Below are 10,880 nucleotides of genomic sequence, written 5' to 3' on the forward strand. Positions count from 1 at the left end.
GTTAGTGTAACTTCACTTACACACACATAGACACACATCTGCCTTTCAAGTGTAAAATTTATCTTATAGAATCTAGGTTTTCATCTTGCATACTTTTGTACTTAAAAACAAAGTATAACATTCCAAATCCTAAGGTGGTGTTCAGTCATAATAAAGACAGCCTTCTCACTAAACGAATATTTATCAAGGGCCTTATTGAACCATGCGGTTATCTTTTTAAATCCTCCCAAGGGCTCTACAAGGTAGATATTGTTATCCCCATGCAAATGATAAGCTAACTGAAGGTCTGAGATGTTAAAGGACTTGGCTAATGTCACAGCTTTTAAGTGGTAAAGCTGGGATGGATTCAGTCACGGCAAGCTCTAAAGGCAGCATTGAATTTCAGAAGGCAGAATGTCAGTGTGGTCCTTGGACCAGCTGCCTCAGTGTCTCCTGGGAGTGTATTAAAATGCAGAATCCTGGGCCCCAATATCATAGGATCTGAATCTGTATTTTAAGATGATCAGGTGACTTACATTCACATGAAAATTTGAGAAGGGGTGTATGTTTCTTTTTTTTTTTTTTTTTTTTTTTTTTTGCGGTACGCGGGCCTCTCACTGTTGTGGCCTCTCCCGTTGCGGAGCACAGGCTCCGGACGCGCAGGCTCAGCGGTCATGGCTTACGGGCCCAGCTGCTCCGCTCAATGTGGGATCTTCCCGGACCGGGGCACGAACCCGTGTCCCCTGCATTGGCAGGCGGATTCTCAACCACTGCGCCACCAGGGAAGCCCCAGGGTGTATGTTTCTTAAAAAATAACTTCCGGGCAGTTAACTATCAGACATTGAAAGCATTCTATTTAAGACCCTTTTCATCTTTGGGCCTTTGTGATTTTTACCTAATTACAGATTAGATTATAGTTCATTATCCTTCAGCTGTTTTGCTTCTGTATCTGGCTTTGCGCTAGTCTGACAAGGGTCATGTGTCGTGCTGGCTTCTGTGAAGTTTCTTAGTGATCTGTTTTGGTGGTATTATTGTTAGTTTATTATTGTTAGTTAAAATGCCCTTAGGACTATAAAACAAGAAAAATTGATTCTGTCCTAACTGCTTGATCTTTCCATGTATTCAGGTAATCTTCTTGTCACATCCCTTGCCAGACTTACCTTTGCTTGTTTAATTCTTGAAAAAGGTTGACTTTTTCCTTGTCTACTAGTTCACATCATTAGAATGACTTGCAATGATAAAACCTACTTAAAACAGGCAAGATAAAAGGAAAAATTATAGAAACAAGTTTAAGAAGCTGAAACATATTTATATTAAATGAATATGAAATGAATTAGTTGCTGCCATTGAAAACTGAATTCTCCTCTTTCGGGCAGTGAAATCAAACAGGGGAGTGTAAGAGGCTGCCGAGCTCTCAAAGTAGGATGAATAGAATCATTCATGTTCATCTGGAGAGAAACACATTTTCCTGCAACTGAATACTAAGAGGAATATATTAGGTGTCTCTTTGTATAAAAGGTCGTAATGTAACATGACGTATAATGTCATATTTTTTGAAAAAGAAAATGAAAAGAATTTTAAAAATATACCTTTCTCATGTTAGTCTTCAATAAATGCTAAGGTCATGAAATTTAGATTTTGTGAAGTGATTTTGGGGAGGGAATGAAAGCAGTATGATGATAGTATATTGTTTCTTGATGATTAAACAGTTGAAATAGAGTGACAAGAGCTTGAGAACTTTATCTAAATGTGGAATTTAACATGACATTTGGACTGAGCCTCCCTCTTGCATAAGGTATATCTGAAGTGGGCTTTTTTGGCAATCAATTCTGGATTTTCAGATGAGTGTGTAAAGTAATAAAATGTTCTGCTATTGGCTCAAGGAGGCTTAGAATACCAGGCATGTCTGTGGGAATGTTGACATCTCAATGTGAAAAGCATTTTTCTTTTCTTTGTGGGAACTCTCACTGTTGCAAACCTCTTCTGATTAGATAATGGAGGAGACCAGTTTTTTGAGAGCATGTAGGTTAGTCAGTCAGCAACCCTGTAACAAAAGAAGCAAATCTCAAGTATCTTTCCCAGAATTGTTATGGATGATTATTAAGGACTATGGCTACATGAATATATATATTGGGTTAACCAAAAAGTTTGTTCGGGTTTGTCCATAAGATATGTTATGTAGGATATTATATATTTGGCTGAAAGCAGAGTTTTTTAAAAATGAAAAATCCAGTCAACCATGTTTGGATCATTCAACATTAAACCATTTGGAGGCTCAGTTTTTTTCCAGTTTCTTTCTAAACAGTGGAATAATTATTGAACCAAGCATGACTCAAATCTCAAGGTGTTCCCAAACTGGTAAGGGAATAAAACTCTCTTAACCCTTATATAAGTAGAAATAATGTTTTATACGTTTATATTGCAAATAAGGATACAGCCCTAAAAAAACTGGTTGATATTTTACCCCAGAATCATTGGAAATACTTGCTAAAAGTGCAGAAAGATAATTCACGTGAGTACCAAAATCTCCATCTTAAACAAAACCCCGAGGTGATTCAGATGCAGGAGTCTTTGGTGGACACTTTGAGAAATAATGGATGAGAATGGTAACCTTATATTTAATGGAATGACTGGTCATTTTGGGTACGTGGAGACCCAGTTAGAGTGTAATGACTAAGGTCATCTGTAAAGACTGATCTTAATAATCACCTTACAATTTTATTTGAAGCAAGTTATCCATGTTAATCTCTGGGCATGAAATGTAATGATCTGTTTTATTATTGTTAATTTATGCTCAAGCTTCCTTTCGCTCTTCTTTTTAACCATCATAACAATTATACAGGCTAACTATTTGCCTCAGGGAGATGCTGTAATAGGACTAATTAAATATTTAATATTTTAAAGGACTTAAACAACCTTGTAAGTAATACGTTAAGAGGAGATAAAATCATGATGTTCCCTTTAGTTGCAGGAATGTTAATGAAGCCCTGGGATCAGGCATCCCTTTAATGCCCATGTCTTGTCTCTGTCCGGAGGCAGGAGAGCATAATGGTTGAGTTAATGGCTTTGTAACTCATGGCAGATTTTCGACTTCCTATCTGTGAGGCCTAAAGCAAATTGCTTAGCCTTTGTAAGCCAGTTTCTTTTTTGTCACCTAGAGCGTGGTAATACAATACCGTCTACTTTTCTGGATTGTTGTGATGGCATATAATATATGTGTCCAATAAAAGAAAGTGGTTTTTATTAATATGAATTAATCTCATAGACTACAGATTTACCAAATTTGAGACTCTGTGCAGAGGATGGAGACTTATTGTAGATACGTATAGTTGGTACAAAAATACCCTCACTGGGGCTTCCCTGGTGGCACAGTGGTTGAGAATCCGCCTGCCAACGCAAGGGACACGGGTTCGAGCCCTGGTCCGGGAAGATCCCACATGCCGTGGAGCAACTAAGCCCATGCGCCACAACTGCTGAGCCTGTCCTCTAGAGCCCACGAGGCACAACTACCGAGCCCGCGTGCTGCAACTACTGAAGCCCACGCACCCATGCTCCACAACAGGAGAGGCCACCACAATGAGAAGCCCGCGCACCACAACGAAGAGTAGCCCCACTTGCCGCAACTAGAGAGAGCCCATGTGCAGCAACAAAGACGCAATGCAGCCAAAAATAAATAAATACAATAAATAAATTTTTTAAAATGCCCTCACTGACGTGGACAAATCACAGAATCATCAAATGTCAGCGTATAGAGATCATATGGGATATGATTCATTTTCTAGGTCACAGGTTAGTAAATGAATCTAAATTCATAGAATGTTTTCATCATGATTTTTTTAATGGCATCTTAGTTTTTCAGAGTTCACACAGAAAAAGGAACTAGACAAACCAAGATCTAGAAAAGTTATCCTTTTGCCAACTAAATCAGAATTAATTGAATAAGCATTAAAAATACGTAAACAAGTACGTATAACATTTTCTGAAAGCTTGTTCTCTGACTTATTAGATCTTTTTTTGAAGGTTTTTCCTTTACAACTAAAGATGTTTTGTGAACTCCTTTCTAAAGGAAAGTCTGAATGTAAAATTTGCCCATGTGGTTTTTCCTGATGATATGAATTGCAAAATTTGGGGAGGCCCAAATAATGAGATTTCATTGTACATTCCAAGTCCCCCAGCCTTGTAATTAGCTTCATATTCTATAGGCAAAGGAAGCCATGTTCCCAACTCTGTTCATTCATTCAACAAATATGATTGCTGCTGTGTGCTAGGTCATTAGAAAAGAGAGTGGAGCTTAAATTGTCTCAACAATTATGTATTTTTTCTGGTCTTCTTAATGTACCATAACTAAGTATTCTTGATTAATTCTTCAAAATTTATTAGCTACATATAGGTTTCATGAGAACTTACTGCAAAATCAGGGTGAGGTTCCACTTACCTTTCATGCAGGACAGGTACAGTTGATCCATATTGTTCATGGGTTCCATTTTTGTGACTTCTCCTATTCACTAGAATTTCTTTGTAACCCTAAAATCAGCTCATGGCAGTTTTTTTCTGATGGAACTGTCCTGTGTCCTTTTTTTTTTTTTTTTTTTTTTTTTTGCGGTACGCGGGCCTCTCACTGTTGTGGCCTCTCCCGTTGCGGAGCACAGGCTCCGGACGTGCAGGCTTAGCGGCCATGGCTCACGGGCCCAGCCATTCTGCGGCACGTGGGATCTTCCCTGACCGGGGCACGAACCCGTGTCCCCTGCATCGGCAGGCGGACTCTCAACCACTGTGCCACCAGGGAAGCCCTGTATCTTTTTTTTTTTAATACTTTTATTTTATTTTTTTATTAAATTGTATTGAAGTGTAGTTGATTTACAATGTTGTGTTAGTTTCAGGTGTACAGCAAAGTGATTCAATCATTGAGTAGAGTTCCCCATGCTGTACAGTAGGTCCTTGTTGGTTATCTTTTAATATATAGTAGTGTGTGTATTTTAACCCCAAGCTCCTAATTTAACTCTCCCCCATGTTTCCACTCTGGTAACCATAAGTTTGTTTTCAAAATCTGTGAGTCTGTTTCTGTTTTGTAAATAAGTTCATTTATGTCTTTTTTTAAAATTAGATTCCACATATGAGTGATATCATATGCTATTTGTCTTTCTCTGTCTGACTTACTTAGTATGATAATCTCTAGGTCCATTCATGCTGATGCAAATGGCTTTATTTCATTCTTCTTTAATGGCTGAGTAATATTCCATTGTATATATGTATCACATCTTTATCCATTCCTCTGTCATGGCAGTTTTGAGGTCATTCATGGACATGTGGGTGAAAAATTTGAGTTGACCCATGTACACGGTCCCAGCTGGGGTTAAACAAGGCTGATGCCCTGCTCTCTTGATTCACCTCTCCTAAGGTAAACACACGTCCTTGACTTGGTCTGTTTAGTGCCATGGTTATTGCATTCTCCAACTTTTTGTTGGTGATTTAAAATGGACTCTAAGCTTAGTGCTGAATGGCTGTCAGGTGTTTCTGTGCAGAAGAAGCCTTTAATGTGCCTTATGGAGAGAATATGTGATATAAAATTCATGCAGGTATGTTGGCCGTGATTTCTACATTAATGAGTCAACAGTATACATTTAAAAAGGCGTCTTTAAAACTGAAACATACATAAAACAGAGTTTTGTATTGGTTGGTTGATGAAAATACTGTGATCAGAGGCTTGCAGGAATCTAACCCTCTGTTTCTCCTGGGAGCACCCAGTGTTTCAGGGTTTTCAGTGACTTGATAAAATATAGTTACCATGAACAAAGAGAACCAATTGTATTTGCCTTTTTTGAGGCGTTTGAGAAATGCTTGTTTACCAATTATCCCTTTTAATGGAAGCCGAGATCGTGATTCTTTCTGACCCATAAGCAACTAGTAAGTAAATACAGAGGGATGGAAAAATGAAAATTATACATAAGGCTCAACTATAATTTTTGTTTCTTTCCTTATAAACTGAAAAAACAGATAAGCCTGCTGCTCATGAACAGCAAAATGAACCTAGAGGGTTTTGAAGCCTAGAAAAAAGTTTGTAACATGATGGAAATCTCTTAGTGGGTAGAGATTTATCTGTCCTGTTGGTTACTTTATCACCTGTGCCCAGCACAGTTGCTAACACACAAGGAGTGCTCACGGTGTTTTTTTAGAAAATAAGTTAGACATAAATTGACACTACAAGTAGTTTTGACAGTGATTTGATAGGGCAAAAATTTAGTGATAAAAATAAAAGTTGGAGAAATACAAGAGGCATTCATCTGATGGAGACTAGAAGTCAGGAGGCAAAGCCTTTTAGGATTGGCTGGGAGAACCATCTCTGTCAGTGGGCCTGGGCAATGACAGCATGTGTGTCCCCAGATCTACGTTACTGGGCTTTGTCATTAATTCTCTGTGTGATCTGGGTTAAGTGGTTCTGCTTCTTTGGGTCTTGGTTTCTAGTTATTACCTCAATAATCAACCTAATTATAAGACCACAGAAAAAGTCACTTACAAACTTTTGCAAATATATGTGAGAGCTGAGAATATAGTTAGATGTAAATTCTGAGGGTCTATACTGGAGAGAAAAAGGAGAAACACAATTTAAATTGAACTGAATTTGTTTCTATGAATTAAGTGTACTATCTTGAGCAGCTTGGGGTGATCTAACCTGTTTGCTTGTTCGTTGATGGAAACCTGTGTGGCCTACCCTGAATGTAGCTAATGGACAAAATTCCTTGGCAAAATATAAAGAAAAGAATCCAAAGTCTTGGGAATATAGGAACACTGAAGTGGATTTATCACTAGCAACTGCTCACCTTCCATACTATGACCTTCAAGTAGCCTCAGTTTGACATTGATTTAATAGCAACTTTTGGAATAAGAAAAAAAAAAAAAGGAAGAAAAAAGGAGGAAATGGACTCTAGAATGATAGACCTAATATTTTTTCTTATATTGTATTACAACCAGAATTTAAATCTAGACTAGGTAAACAACCATCAATCTAAATATAAAATTTTTAAAAATCATTTTGGCCAGCTGCAGTCATACCCAGCACTCCAATAAGCTACTACTCTCTGATGTCAGTATTTGGGATTATGATCTTTGTAAAGCACTTCTAGGATTACAATAAAGCATATCAAAAAGTACCTAGTATTTCTTGGTGTTTATATTTAGTTAACTTATGGTTTCACTTTTTTTAATGGAACTATGTCTTCTTGGACATCAAATATCACTTGAAAGTCAACTGGAAGCTTTTGCTAAATAAATGATCAATGCTTTGTGACAGGCTTTCACCACACATAAACTAGACAGACATTCCAACAACTCCTAGCTTAGAATAACTTTTCTATAATTACCTTTTTTCCTCAAAGCTTTATACTAGAGTAATTTTTAGAAAGCATTTTAAGAACAACAAAAGGTGCAATGCCATAAAATATTCAATCATACGCTACCCCCCTCCCAAATAAAACCAGCAACAACCTCAACTGAAGTGACAATTGGATAAACAGATACTGTAGGTGCCTGGCAGTGACAATTATTCTTCTGCATGGATACAATCAAGTTTTTTTTAATAATAAAAATGTAAAAATTCCAGATTTCAGAAATCATAAAATGTACAGCCTATTATTAAATAAATGGCAAGCATAAAATATATCATTGTCTTACTTAACCATCATAACAAACCTATAATATGGTATTACCATATCCTCTCCTTTTAAAATTAGATTAGGAAGTGAGTCTAAGGCTAAAAGATGTGAAATAACTTTACCAAGGTCACAAAGCTCATACGTTATGGGGCTGAGTTTCCAATGACCAAATGCCCAAGCTTGCAACCACTTTTGTATACTTTCTCTCAACTAGAAGCTAAGGAAGCGGACTTGGTGATCTTTTCCTGCTCAGAAATACTATGCTTTTCATTTATATTCACTTTTGTTATTTATCAATATATGTACAAACATTATAACATTTCTGTAACCACTCTGCAATTCTCTTTTGTATTCTGCTCTTTTTTTACTTAACCTTATTAAGAAACAAAACTCCCAAATAAGTTGTCTTATTTTTCCTAATTTATTTGAAAAAATACATACCTAGAAATAAGTCCAACTGAATTTGAAAATAATGTTCTTTCAATATGTCCTGGTATGATCTTTATTTTCCTGTAAATGGTTAAACATGGAAGAAAGAATCATCAAATGTTAAAGGGCTTCAGCATGGTAGTGAAGCTGCCTACCTGTGGCAGATATGGTGCTTGACTCTCTCAATGTCTGTTTTGGTTAACCTGCAGTGCACTTTCCTGTCCTGCAGAGGCTGGTAGGCTAAATACTTCATTTCCCAGATACCCTTGCAGCTGGAAGTCCCCGTGTGGTTTAGGTTCTGCCAATCAGGAGCACCTGCAGGAGACTGGAATTTAGAAATGCAACACCACAGTCTTGGTGACAGCTTATTATTTCTCAGATTATGGCTAATTATGTTGTGATCCTGGGCACAGCTTCCTGGTTCCATCAGTGGTAATAGACTCTTTGGCAGGGCATTTCTTTGGCAGTGTTTTGGGCGTCACTCCTCCTCCTTCAACCCTTCTAAAAATGTTGTAAGGCCCTAATATGCAGCATTAAATCCATTCTTAGATGTAAAGGTGCTAGAATGGCTTCTGTTCTATGCAGTTGAGTCCTGATTAAGATGACTTCTCTCACTTCTGACTTTTAGATTTTTTCTCCATCCTTATAAATTGTAAGATTTGGGATAATTTTGGAGTAATAGGTTTTTGTTTTTGTTTTTTTCATCAAATAGGAGTCATATACTAAAATAATGGAAATTTCCCTTTCTTTCTGGATCTACTCAAGATAGGAATAAACTGCTCTCCTTAGGAAACAAACTTAAGCTGAATAAAAATCCAGGATATTGGCCCTGAAGTTTAATTTCATAAATGTTTTTACTTTTCCTAATGTTTTTACCTTAAACCTCTGATTTGTGTACTTATAGCTGGGCTCAACTAATTTCATAAGACTCGCTGTAGGTTAGTAAAGCTAAACAGAAGACTTCCATTCATTATTAAGTTATCTACATGAACTTCCTGAGGAAATAGAGTAAATTTTTCTAAGTTCTTGAGTAGACTCAGGAATTGTCTGGACACTAGAAGTGATTTAAAAAAATCATTATTTAGCATACTATTGTGGAATATTGACAGTTAGTACCTGTCAGACATTGTAAAGAAAATGGTTATGTTGTTAATCCCAACATGTCATATACAAAATGATTTTTTTTTTGCGGTACGCGGGCCTCTCACTGTTGTGGCCTCTCCCGTTACGGAGCACAGGCTCCGGACGCGCAGGCTCAGCGGCCATGGCTCACGGGCCCAGCCGCTCCGCGGCATGTGGGATCTTCCTGGACCGGGGTACGAACCCGTGTCCCCTGCATCGGCAGGCGGACTCTCAACCACTGTGCCACCAGGGAAGCCCTACAAAATGATTTTAATCTATTCCTTTATTTTTTTACTGTTCGAATGACAGAACGAAAATATACAGGGTAACCACGAGAGACCTCATTGTTTTGATGACATTTAGGGTCCTATTATTGTTAGAATCAAACATTTTTATTATCTTCGTATCAAAAATTCTATCTAAATTTACTTATGTATTGGCAATTATAATGACATTAAATCAATTGAAAATTGGCCTTCAGCTCCATTGTTATACTTCAACATATCCATTGATTGAAAAAAGTCAGCGTCCCTTTAAATATGTCACTGTTAACATTTAGCAATGAGCATTTGCAGCCTTATTGTGTTTTCTCTATAAATGCCTTCCTTGTAGCACCTAAGACATGGCTTTATACAGACTCAAAGTCAAGTTGTCTTAAAAGAGATATTCAGTAATGAGTTGATTATGGGTCAGAGCTTCTGAGCAGTTGAATTTTAGTTTTCAGTTGGAAATTTCCTTTACAAATCTCTAAAATTGCTTCGTCTATAGAGGTAGGTAATCAAAGGTAAGGAAGTCTTTATAATCTGCGGAGTACTGTGAGCCATGGGGGTGCTCTGCGTCTTCCTTCCATTCTGTCCTCAATGGTCAGGACTTTTCTATTTCTTACATCAATGTTTCTATACTGTCTGTCCTAGACTTCCTGGAATGGTTTTGGTCAGTTTCAAATGTTTTTCATTGGGTAATTGACACTTCTTATCAGGACACCTGGAACAGAACCCACCTAGGCTCCCTCCTTTGCTCTGTCCAGTTTGCTCCCTCAGTCCCCACAGAGAGACCTAATATTAACTCATGTACACATTTTGTTGTTGTTTAAACATGATCTATATACCATGCTACAGGTAACATTTAATCAAGCTTGTATACTCCCCTTTTGTTGGGCATGTGAAATGTGTCCAGTTTTTCACTACTATGAATAGTTGTAAAAAGTCTTAATTTGTCTTTTAGGTTAATTCTTTTGTCCATATTCCCCAAGTGGAATTAACAAGTTAATGGGCAGGAAGCATTTCATTCACTCATTCCTTCATCAAATATTTATTCGTTTCCCGATATATACCGGAAATTGTGCCTGCTGCTGGGCATATGATGGTGATTATTAAAAGATAAAAACGATATCGTTTCTGCTCCTAATTTTACAGGTCTTGTCACAGATGCCTGATTGCTCTCCAGAAAGAGTGAGCAATTTGCAGAACCCCCCAACCTTTCTCATTCTCTCCAATCTTTCTAATGTTAGTTTTTAAATTTTATTTCCTTTTTTTTGCTAGTTTAATAATTGTGTCATGACATCTTAAATTTATTTTGATTTGCATTTGTTTGATTATTTTCAGGTGAAGATGTGCTTTTCTTTAAAAATCATCAATTCATCTTTTCTCTTTGTTTTAATAGGATAATTGGTAAATTATTTTCCCTTTTACTAAATAGGAA

Source organism: Globicephala melas, chromosome 9 (assembly GCF_963455315.2).
Source record: "Globicephala melas chromosome 9, mGloMel1.2, whole genome shotgun sequence".
NCBI classification, from domain to species: domain Eukaryota; kingdom Metazoa; phylum Chordata; class Mammalia; order Artiodactyla; family Delphinidae; genus Globicephala; species Globicephala melas.